General features: G+C 33.1%; 1 long non-coding RNA gene across 1 annotated transcript; it reads right to left on the reverse strand.

The window, feature by feature from the left end:
• Positions 1 to 244: 244 nt before the first annotated feature.
• Positions 245 to 4,839, reverse strand: LOC129923283 (uncharacterized). Its single transcript, XR_008775227.1, has 2 exons — positions 4,687 to 4,839; positions 245 to 2,008 (listed from the first exon to the last, which is right to left on the reverse strand). It is a non-coding gene; the product is annotated as an uncharacterized LOC129923283 (long non-coding RNA).
• Between the last annotated feature and the right edge of the window lie 7,745 nt (positions 4,840 to 12,584).

Here is a 12,584-nt window from a genome sequence, read left to right on the forward strand (position 1 = left end):
AACCTCAAAATGAATTTTTAAAATTTTTTTTTTTTTTTCGACCACATTTTTCACCTGCGGTCACATCATTATTTTTCTTTTTTTATGAAAATTAAACATATTGAAAATTTTTGCAGCCTATTACCTATGATATACTATCAATAAACTACATGTGAAAAATTATTAGTCTAAATTATACAGAACTAAAGATTTTGAGATTCTTGTGGACAACATGCACCTAAAAATACATTTTGAGAAAAACGCATTTAAAGTTTTTAAAATGATATAAAATATTTATTGCAACCATAAAAATGAAAAAAAAAAGGGAATATTTACATAATATAACATAATAGATAATAAAAAAAACTATTCATTAAAATGGCCTGATTGATAGATTGGACCTTCTAGAACCTCTGCCCGGTGCTCATGCTCAATTCTTTGCTTTTTCAATTTTTTTCTCCTGGACACTAATGTGATTGATCTTTTTCTAACAACAAGCTGTAGTTTGACATTTTGCTTTTTCTCACTAGAAGAAATGTTCTTTAGTGTCCAGGGAATGCCTAATATGTCAAAAACTGATTTAATGCCATTATTGAAGGCTAAAACAGCAAGGTATGTCGCCGTCCTTAGTTTTTAATGTTGCGAATTCTGTTTTGGGGCAATTTGCCAAATTAGGGAATGAAAAGATTCATTGGCGTTTTGTGTTCCCATTCTTGAACATGTTTTTAACAGATCTGTGTCTGTTATAGGAAATAACAGTTTTCCTATTTCTGATGTGATGGTCTGATTATGTTTTTTGTATGGCTGTTTTAGTGCCTCTGATCTCTTAAAGTGTGACACCAAGATGTAGTGCCATCAGGACACAACCTGTGGTTATGATCTAGGTCTGAGCTCATCATATGAAAAAATGAGCCCATAACAGCCAGCTTCATTTTTTTGAATGTCAGGAGCATTTTGGCGCAGAACTTTGGAATAGTTATTTGTAATTTTTTTCAATTTTTGGCTTTGTAAGCCTATAATTTAGTTCTTTTTTGTTAGACATTTTTAAATTGTTCAAAGCATTAAACATTCTTTTTGAGATGTGGTTAATACAGTCCTCTTTTAAGATTTCTACATCATATCCTGAGTTGGTAATGGCAGATGAATGTGATTTACTATCGCCATCACACAGCATCATGCCATAAACAAGTTTTCTGATGCCACAGAGTGAGAACAAATTTTGGATGCTGCTGCGGCCTCCATTGCATTTGCTGAGCCACTGAAGTTTTTTTGACACATATGCTTAGAGGCATCAAAATTTAGTTCTGAAGAGTTTGAATCACAAACACAGCAATAATTTGATAGGACTTCGGTGTCGATGACGAGTCCAGTATCAAAATCAATAACTGTGCCAATTCCTGAATGAGATGAGTGGCCCCTTTTATGCCAAGTCCCATCGAAAGAAACTGTAATAACAGGACAGCCTGTTGAACTTATTCTATCATCTGTAGTCAGAGGTTGTGAAATGTTTCTTCCATGCACAACAGCAGATGCCCTAATCATACATTCTTCACCAGCTTCAATTATAGCAGTGTTGACTATGTTAGCTAGATTGTTATAAGTATTTCTGTGCATGCAGGGCATACTCATAAGTCCACAAAACCTATCAAATTTAGAATGCGAGATTCCAGATTCTTTTAATGCAGCGACAGCGCGGACATTAATATCCAGATGAACATTACTTTTTTTTGAGGTCAAGTCAGGCCACAAATATATTTCACAATTTAGGCATTTGATTTTAATCAAATGAGCCATGCCTTTTGATTGTGTGATGCACATGGTTAATTTTTTGTCGAAGCAATGTGGACAGCACAACAAGGAGACCATTGTGGTCAATTCCATTGAATTCATCATGACGTATATGAAATCTTCAGGCAGCCTCTTATTGGTGTTATCAGCGTTAGTAATTGCAGTTAGAATTATTTTTCATTCAGCTGCACTTGCAAGCTGCGTTGTTGCTGCTTCAGATCCAGCTGTATCCAAAACAGAGCTGCAAACAAATAAAAAAAAATTAGAGGTTCTTTAAAAAAAAATTCAATAGTATGAAAGTACACGTCACATCTATTTATGTACAACATGAAGATTATTTTAAATTTTAAATGCATTTTAGGAATCATATATTGTATTAATCATCAAAAGTACAAAATGTAAAGAGACATGTTACATGTAGATCTATATATCATGGTTCATACAACTTTTGTGAAAATGAATTCCAGACATTTTCCAGACATTTATCTTATGTTTTCCAGACTTACTAACAGTAAAAAGGATGGCTACCTGAGCATGCCATATGTGCTCTGGACTGCTGTATTCGTGATCTTGGGTTCAAACCCTGCCAATAACTTAGTTGTAAAATCTTATTCTTAATCTCATAACTAGTCCAATAGTTTTATAATTTTTATATAGATATTTAGTGGCTTAAACATTAGACACTAGTTAAAAAGTAAAGACTTATTTAGACTAGCCTAGGTTAGAGGGCCTACCTCTAGTAGGCCTATAATTCTATTGGAGGCGATAATTTTAAATAAAGATCTAGAGATAGATTAACTGTATTGAACTTGAAATTTAATTTGTAGTAGTGGCTTACTTATGTCTAATTCACAATATGCCTATGCCTATGTGAATACTGACTTGTTTTTTTTAACAGGGTAAAAATTGATAATATTGATATCTAGATCTAAATCTATATCATAACCATACTAGATTATAATTATAGATCTATATGCTAAGTATGCTAGATCTAAATCTAGACTTAGATCAAGACTAAATCTAGTAGTAGATCTAGTATTCTAAGTCTTTTTAGTTTTTGAGTTTAGACTCAAGATCTATATTCTACATTGAATAGATTTGGGGAAAAAAAAAAGGGGGGGGGGGTAATCGTGCATAGATCGAGACTAAATCTAGTTGCAGACCTAGTAATCTAAGTCATTCTTGTGCTCTAGTCTTTTATCTTTTAGTTTAGACTAAGATCTAGATCTATATTCTATGTTGACTAGATATAATATAACTTGTTTTCTTTATTTAAATAGGGAAAGGGGGGGGGGGGGGAATCGCGCATAGATCGAGACTAAATTAGGTACTAAATCTAGTAGTAGACCTAGATCTAGTAATCTAATTTGCGCATAGATGAAGACTAAATCTAATTCTAGACCTAGTAATGGAAGTCATTCTAAAGGCCTAGTCTTTTAGTTTAGACTCAAGTGCGCATAGACAGCTGCCAAATAATTAACCTAAAAAACTAGGGGCCTTCGATGGGAAGTTTTACCGATCTTATAGGCATATTCTATGTTGACTAGATATATTATAATATAATTTGTTTTCTTTATTTAATGTAGGGGGGGGGGTAATCACACATAGATCGAGGCTAACATTAGGCTAGTAGAAAACCTTGATCTATTAAGAAGTGGCGCATAGATCAAGACTAAATCTAGTAATCTAGTCTAGTAGAATTTAGAATTTAGTAGATCTAGTAGACCTAGAACAGATATAGATCTAGTAATAAAAGTCGCGCATAGTCATAGATCGAGACTAAATCTAGTAGTAGACCTAGATCTAGTAAACTATCTAAGTCGCGAATAGATCGAGACTTTTAAATCTAGTAGTAGACCTAGATCTAGTAAGTCATTCTTGTTGCCAAATATTTTTGGTTTAGACTCAAGATCTAGATCTAGACTCTCTCTCTATATATATTCTATATTGACGTCATTGACGAGATATATTTGTTTTCTTTATTTAAAAAAAGGGGTGGGGGGAGTTTCGCCCATGCATAAATAAATCTAGGCCAAAAACTTCCCGACCTTTGGTAGCCTAACTGAAATTTGATCGACCATCTAGATAATATAGAATAACATCTTCTAATCATCATCTTTTTTGAAGTAACGTCTGTATTATATAAGATAAGATAACAGCAGTCATAATAAACTAGTTACTAGTCTAGGACTAGATCTATTACTAAATCTGATTTAAGTCTACAGTACACTGTCTAGAAATTGGCTGGCATTTCACAGACATGCCGTGGATTGCGCATGCTTTCACAATAGATAGATCTAGTAGGCCTATTAATGGAAGCCTCTATGCCCAACTAGATCTAGCAGCCTAGCGTTTTACCGGTTACGGCGCCTGAGGGCTGAATGACATCGGATTATTTTTTTTTCAAATTCCAGACATTTAACAAAATTGCATCGAAAAGTAGCAATTTTCCAGACTTTTTTAAGACTGAAATCTGAATTTTGAAATTCCAGACTTTTTCCAGACCGCGTACGAACCTTGATATATGTATTAGATCTTAAAAAAAAAAGACCAAGTTGAAGTCCTACAACTACATGATAATCTAGATTTAGAATCTAGATTCTAGATCTAGATTGACTAGATGTCTAGATCTAGTGACAATCTAGTCAATCTAGAATATCTAGTCATTCTAGTTCTAATGTGATCTATGTCCCTAATCTATACTAGATCTAAAAAAGGATAGATCTCTATGTTTGCAATCACTTTCATGATATTTATTTAATGTCTAGATCTATATATTATATAGATGTGATTCATTGATATGATAAACACGTTGCGTTTGTCGAATTCAAAGATTGATGAAGCAAAGTGATTATCTCATTATTTTATGTGTAAGCACACGCTGGTCTAGTAAATAAAAAACTCTAGATTTAGACTTACCTTTGTAATTATGCATTTGTCTTTGAAGCATGTCTTCCTCTGGGCTTACAGTAACGTTTTTTCTTTCCAAACATATAACCTTTTGTTGGCATTTCTGAGTTTGAATAATGAATCGAGGCTTTCAAATGTTTACAGAAGGACCGGTTCACGTCATGTGCGCATGCGTGTAAATTTTGTTGTCATAGTTACCAATGTAGCTTTGATAGTGCGCATGCGTAAATTTGGCTTAGTGAGTGTGTATATGAGGATATAGGGAAAAAAAAGAGGTAGTGACGTATTTTGAAAGTTTATATTTATAGAATGAGAAACCATGCACATAATCGGAACTAGAAAAGTAGACCTTTGTATCGATACCATCTGTTAGGGATAAGAGCGTACATTAGCTTATCAACTTTAGCTTACAAAATGTTGATTTTTAACCAAAACATCAAAATTTTGCTTATACATCTACTTTTAAAATACAAAATTGATGTATAAAGCGCAGTTTTTTTAGTATTCTGATAGGGAATTCGTTTTCTAGACATTTTAAACTATTAAAATCAATTAATTTTAAAATATCGATATTTTTGACCTAGATCGATGTTTTCTCACTGTGCATCCCCCTTAAATACGCAGAAGTCCGATTTTAAAGATCCATCCCCCCAAAAAAAGCACAAGCCAATTTCAAATAGCCACTACAAATAACGAACAGGTCGATTCAAAACAGAAACTACGAATAATGTTCATATATGAAAAATGCACAAGTCTATTCAATCAGCCACCCCCAAAAGAGTAGAAGTTGATTCTAAATAACCACAAAAAAAAAAACTACAAAAAAACAACATAACAGTCATTACAAAAATGTCGATTCCGAAAAAGCAATCACAAAAAAAAAAATGGATTACAAACAACAATGAATTTAAGAAATTTCTTGATTCGAAGACAAGCCTTATTAAGTCCTTAATTAAGATCATTCGGGAAATACCAAAAATAAAATACAAAAGCTTTAAAGCAAGCCTGCAGATTATCACTATAGGTTGTTCCAAGATTTCGAATCTGTCAACAACTGTTCTTACTAAGCATCTAGGAGGTAAAAAGAACCTGTGCAAGAAATTTCTTTTTAATAGGTGCGACAATGTAAGAGATTTCTTGGTTTTTGAAGAGAAGCTTTATAATTTCCTTATTAAGTTGATTGGGAAATATCAAAAATAAAATACATAGCTTTCATAGCAAGCCTACGGTTTTTCGCAAATGGTGGTCCTAACGTTTTGATTCTTTCGAAACCCGTTCTTAGTAAGCATCTAGGAGTTAAAAGAAACCTGTGTACGAAATTTCACGTAAATAGAAGCGACAGTTTAAGAGATATCTTGATTTTCAAAGACAAGTCTTATAATCTCCTAATATTTATTTATAGTTGATTTGGGAAATACCAATAATAAAATACAAATCTTTGATAGCAAGCCTGTGGTTTTTCGCAAATTGTGGTCCCAACGTTTTGATTCTATCGAAACCCGTTCTTAGTAAGCATCTAGGAGGTAAAAGGAACCTGTGTACTAAATCTCACTTGAATAGAAGCGACAGTTTAAGAGATATCTTGATTTTCGGAGACAAGCTTTATAATTTCCTTATTAAGTTGTTTTGGAAATACCAATAATAAAATACAAAGCTTTGATAGCAAGCCTGTGGTTTTTCGCAAATTGTGGTCCCAACGTTTTTATTCTATCGAAACCCGTTCTTAGTAAGCATCTAGGAGGTAAAAGAAACCTGTGTACGAAATTTCACGTAAATAGAAGCGACAGTTTAAGAGAGATCTTGATTTTCGAAGACAAGTCTTATAATCTCCTAATATTTATTTATAGTTGATTTGGGAAATACCAATAATAAAATACAAAGCTTTGATAGCAAGCCTGTGGTTTTTCGCAAATTGTGGTCCCAACGTTTTGATTCTATCGAAACCCGTTCTTAGTAAGCATCTAGGAGGTAAAAGGAACCTGTGTACTAAATCTCACTTGAATAGAAGCGACAGTTTAAGAGATATCTTGATTTTCGGAGACAAGACTTATAATTTCCTTATTAAGTTGTTTTGGAAATACCAATAATAAAATACAAAGCTTTGATAGCAAGCCTGTCTTTTTTCGCAAATTGTGGTCCCAACGTTTTGATTCTATCGAAACCCGTTCTTAGTAAGCATCTAGGAGGTAAAAGGAACATGTGTACTAAATCTCACTTAAATAGAAGCGACAGTTTAAGAGATATCTTGATTTTCAGAGACAAGCCTTATAATTTCCTTATTAAGTTGATTTGGGAAATACCAATAATAAAATACATAGCTTTGATAACAAGCCTGTGGTTTTTCGCAAATTGTGGTCCCAGCGTTTTTATTCTATCGAAACCCGTTCTTAGTAAGCATCTAGGAGGTAAAAGAAACCTGTGTACTAAATTTCACTTGAATAGAAGCGACAGTTTAAGAGATATCTTGATTTTCGGAGACAAGCCTTATAATTTTCTTATTAAGTTGTTTTGGAAATACCAATAATAAAATACAAATCTTTGATAGCAAGCCTGTGGTTTTTCGCAAATTGTGGTCCCAACGTTTTGATTCTATCGAAACCCGTTCTTAGTAAGCATCTAGGAGGTAAAAGGAACCTGTGTACTAGATTTCACTTGAATAGAAGCGACAGTTTAAGAGATATCTTGATTTTCAAAGACAAGTCTTATAATCTCCTAATATTTATTTATAGTTGATTTGGGAAATACCAATAATAAAATACAAAGCTTTGATAGCAAGCCTGTGTTTTTTCGCAAATTGTGGTCCCAACGTTTTGATTCTATCGAAACCCGTTCTTAGTAAGCATCTAGGAGGTAAAAGGAACCTGTGTACTAAATCTCACTTGAATAGAAGCGACAGTTTAAGAGATATCTTGATTTTCAGAGACAAGCCTTATAATTTCCTTATTAAGTTGATTTGGGAAATACCAATAATAAAATACAAAGCTTTGATAACAAGCCTGTGGTTTTTCGCAAATTGTGGTCCCAACGTTTTTATTCTATCAAAACCCGTTCTTAGTAAGCATCTAGGAGGTAAAAGAAACCTGTGTACTAAATTTCACTTGAATAGAAGCGACAGTTTAAGAGATATCTTGATTTTCGGAGACAAGCCTTATAATTTCCTTATTAAGTTGTTTTGGAAATACCAATAATAAAATACAAATCTTTGATAGCAAGCCTGTGGTTTTTCGCAAATTGTGGTCCCAACGTTTTGATTCTATCGAAACCCGTTCTTAGTAAGCATCTAGGAGGTAAAAGGAACCTGTGTACTAGATTTCACTTGAATAGAAGCGACAGTTTAAGAGATATCTTGATTTTCGGAGACAAGCCTTATAATTTCCTTTTTTTAAGTTGATTTGGGAAATACCAATAATAAAATACAAAGCTTTGATAGCAAGCCTGTGGTTTTTCGCAAATTGTGGTCTCAACGTTTTTATTCTATCGAAACACGTTCTTAATAAGCATCTAGGAGGTAAAAAGGAACCTGTGTACTAGATTTCACTTGAATAGAAGCGACAGTTTAAGAGATATCTTGATTTTCGGAGACAAGCCTATAATTTCCTTATTAAGTTGATTTGGGAAATACCAATAATAAAATACAAAGCTTTGATAGCAAGCCTGTGGTTTTTCGCAAATTGTGGTCCCAGCGTTTTTATTCTATCGAAACCCGTTCTTAGTAAGCATCTAGGAGGTAAAAGAAACCTGTGTACGAAATTTCACTTAAATAGAAGCGACAGTTTAAGAGAGATCTTGATTTTCGAAGACAAGTCTTATAATCTCCTAATATTTATTTATAGATCTAGTATCCTATTATTTCCGACATTTGGATATTTCCGGTATTTGGTTTCGCCCTTACCAATATAAACAACCATATTCATATTGGTTTACGTTCGATTGACGACTGCTGATAAAGTTTTCTGTACACTACGTGTGGACTTATTATTCAACTTCTAAATCTACATGTAGGCAAAAAACTTAAAAATAAATAGACCTTGTAGATTTGTAATTCTAGATCTAGATCTAGAACTTATAAGACCCAGACTTAGCCGGCAAGCTAGGCTGAGAGAGGCCTTATTCCGGGCTATTAAATTAATCAAATTAATGTGGCAATTCGATGATCAACTAAACAAATTATCATTTTTTTAGTCCTTGCCATAACTGATGTCTCTCAATCAAAACTTAGAAATAATTAGAAAAGTAAAGCCTATCAAAGCTTGCAATACACATGTGATCTAATTCTAGACTAGATCTATAGATTTATCTAGATTATCAACAGTTCGCTTTCAGTGGATCTGATTTCACTACTAGATCTATAACTTACTATAAGTATAACTACTACAAGTTGTAATCTAGTACAAGATCTGATCTAGATCTATAGGAAAGGCCCATCAGCGAAATGGCATACAAAGTGAACACCTCCCGGTATTTTTTATCCATTCTTATTTATTTCAAAAGTAACTGCAGAACTAATAAAATGGTGTTACGAAGACATTTTTTTACATTTCCCACATATTCACTTTTGTTTTCCCTCAATAAAATAAAGCGTAGCTAAAGGTCAAAGTTGACATGTATGGAAATTTCATTCTCAAAACATTTCCAGATAAACGAGAATAGGTCCGAACTTAAGGCGATTTGCATATTATGCTTCTAAATTGACGAGGAAATAGTTAGCTAGAATAGCTAAGGCTATTCATTTCGTTGAAAAAAAAATATTATGGGGTGTTCGCTCAAAATGACCTTTTTAACTGAAAACCTATTCAGCGAAACCCCTATTATAAGCTTAAAAAGCCATTAATAATAATTTAGTTACTGATTTAATCTGTTTTTCTTTTTGTCTTATCTATTGTTATTGTTTGTAAACTGAAATATTAAAATAATAGGCCTATTTTTAACCTTAACCCAACGTCTTCGATTTCGAAGATTAAGGATGAGTGCATCACTACGTGTTTCACATGACTACGCCCAGTTGCGACCAGCATATTTTCCTGCATTTTCTTTCCGTCTAAAATGTTTGACTCGCAGCTCTCCAACAGTCTCTCAGAGGTCATATGCTGGCAGCTACTTTCCTCTATGCCAGTGAGGGTGAAATGACGCTTCAGTTGATCTTAACAGCGCTTATACGGGATACGGGGGGGGGACCTCTGTTTTGCCCTCCTCCTTTTTTTTTAACTGTCTGGTTAACCTCTTGTTACTAATTAATGAGATTAATATGTGTATAAATGTTTAAAAGGAGTGCAGAATTCATTTTCACAGGGTTACCCCACCATTCTGAGATTAGGTTTTCAGATCTCCAAGAGTTTTCCAGGAGAAAATATTCGATTTCAGGATCGGAAAAAACGCGAACTTTATATTTAGTAATAAATATAAGAGTTACCATATAATATACATTTATAAAATTACAAGATATCTCCTGAGCCTTTTGTCTCCATGCCCGAAAACCAAGCTGTTGTAGATCTGTCTCCATACATCATCAATCCATCGCATTCGGGATCTGCCTTTGGGTCAATCAGCTTGTGTGTGTGGGGGGGATCGAGTTGATGGCGCTTAAGTGCACTGAACATAATTTCTTAAAAAAAAAATAGTTGAGTAACGAGAGTTTATGAAATGGAGAGTAGTACGACGTGGAGTAGCCTATAGGAAGGTGGCGTGATAGAATTTTGTAGTTTCTTTATTTCTTTTAAGAAAAAAAATTTATCGCAAGTTTCGTAGCCTATATAGACATCAGTTCCAAGCAGAGAAAGGAGATGTGGAGCACGAGAAAGTGAAAACAAATTTAGGCTTTATGCCACAAGGAGGACAATAGTTATAATGCTTCATGGAAGAAGTTAGATGATAGAACTAATTGAAGCATAATTTCCTATATTTTAACATGCTATTTCGCTATTTTTTACGGCCTTTCGCTCATTATGACTCCCGCGAAAATTGCGTTAGCTGATTATGTCCGACCCATACCGCAAGTTGACTTGAATTATAAATTTAATAGCTGATATGGAAAAAAAGAGTTAAATTTAGTTTTATAGCCCAATAGTTGAGGAGTCCGCAGATGTTTTCATTATAAAATTCTAAACTAAAAACTGGCACAAAAGCGTTCGCTATTGGTCCTATCCCATAGATATGTATAGATCTAGATCTAATTTTCTTCTACAAGATGACTAGTCTATATTCTAGGTCTAGATCTAATTACCACTTTGATATTCACTTTGTAAATAAGACATCAACTACTCAGGTCAAACATTTGTTATTGTTGAAATAGATATATATAGATCTATAAATAAATGTTAGCACTATTGTAGAAAAAAACAAACATAGAGTCTGTATAGATTTAGATCTAAATCTAAGTGATTTTTTATCTATTTTTTTTTAAGAAATTATGTTCAGTGCACTTAAGCACCATCAACTCGATCCCCCCCCCACACAGCTGGGCCTGTTCTAATTCTATATACAATAGATACTTAAATCTCTGGATATATAATATAAATAAAAAATAAATCACATTTTATTTTTTGTATCGGCAGTCTAGAATATAGAGTTAGATCTAATTTTTGATTTCTAATAAAAATGATGGTAAAAGAAATTATTTCGATACGACTTGAGTCTATTGACATTGCATTTATAAAGCTAGAATTTTTCAGAATCTATAAATAGTAAAACTTTCATTTTCTAAGACTTAAACTCTGTCCAACACAACATTCATCACATTTTATATTTTTCAGATGAAGATGCATAGCGGGCTTCATTATATTGCTTTTGGAACAGAGCCACATACATATTAATAAAACCAGCTCTTTTGAGTAACAGGAAGGACTTGAAAACTACATATTAAAAAAACAAGCAGCAAAGAAGAAAATTTAAGGCAAGTTGTTTTTCTAAATATTTTGATTTATTATTTAAAATGAACTTCATTGTTTCTTTTGTTGTATGCATAATACAGAACAGGCAAATTATGAAAATAATCTTGACTAGAATCTTTCAATCTAGATTAGATTTAGATTTAACTTTTTAGAACCGATTTCCACAGGGGATGGGAATGGGCAGGGTTTAAACCCGGAACCATCGGTAAGTCTGAACAGTCCATCACACAAAATGCATGACCAGGCAGATATCTTGATTTGAATTACTAACTAAGATACTTTATAAAAAAAAACAACTAGTTCTTGGCGTCCATTGTTATTCAAACAGTTACATAGTTACAAAAATTGATCTTGAAATAAAATGTTTTTTTTTTAAATAAACAAGTTAACTTTAAAGACCTTACGATCTATAAGGCAGATGATGTAAAGGTCACCTGTTTCTGTGGACCACGGTTAACGAGGATGTCTTGGCCAGCACAATGAACAACCACCTTACTTTTCCCCAACTAATGTCAAATACCAATTAAACCTGGTTGGACTCAGAGGTATCCCAAAATTCAAAATACCAGTCTTTAACGAGATTCGAACCTGGTACTGCAGGTTTCAATAAGGGCCTCTTTTGAATGAATAGATCTACAATTTTCATACTAATAGATAAGATAATAATAATTAATATACAAACAATACTTCAATTCATTTCTTTTATTTCCACAAATAAATGAATGCATATTATGATTTGAATAAATATATCTATATATTAAATTATATAAATATTTCTCATTGGATAGCTTGGATATAATACAGGTACAAAAAAAAATACACTGTCTCACATTTACACATATTTATATCTAATTTAACTACTATAATTATGAATGTACACAAATTATTTTTTTAACACACATTATTTCAAATATTCTAGGTAAACCAGCCTATGTATTAGCTGATATGTTTAAAATTCATCCCACAACTGCATCTAAGACAGGGGTGGGCAAATTACGTCCCGGGGGCCGGATGTGGCCC

This window comes from Biomphalaria glabrata, chromosome 16 (genome assembly GCF_947242115.1).
Source record: "Biomphalaria glabrata chromosome 16, xgBioGlab47.1, whole genome shotgun sequence".
Taxonomy (NCBI): Eukaryota; Metazoa; Mollusca; class Gastropoda; family Planorbidae; genus Biomphalaria; species Biomphalaria glabrata.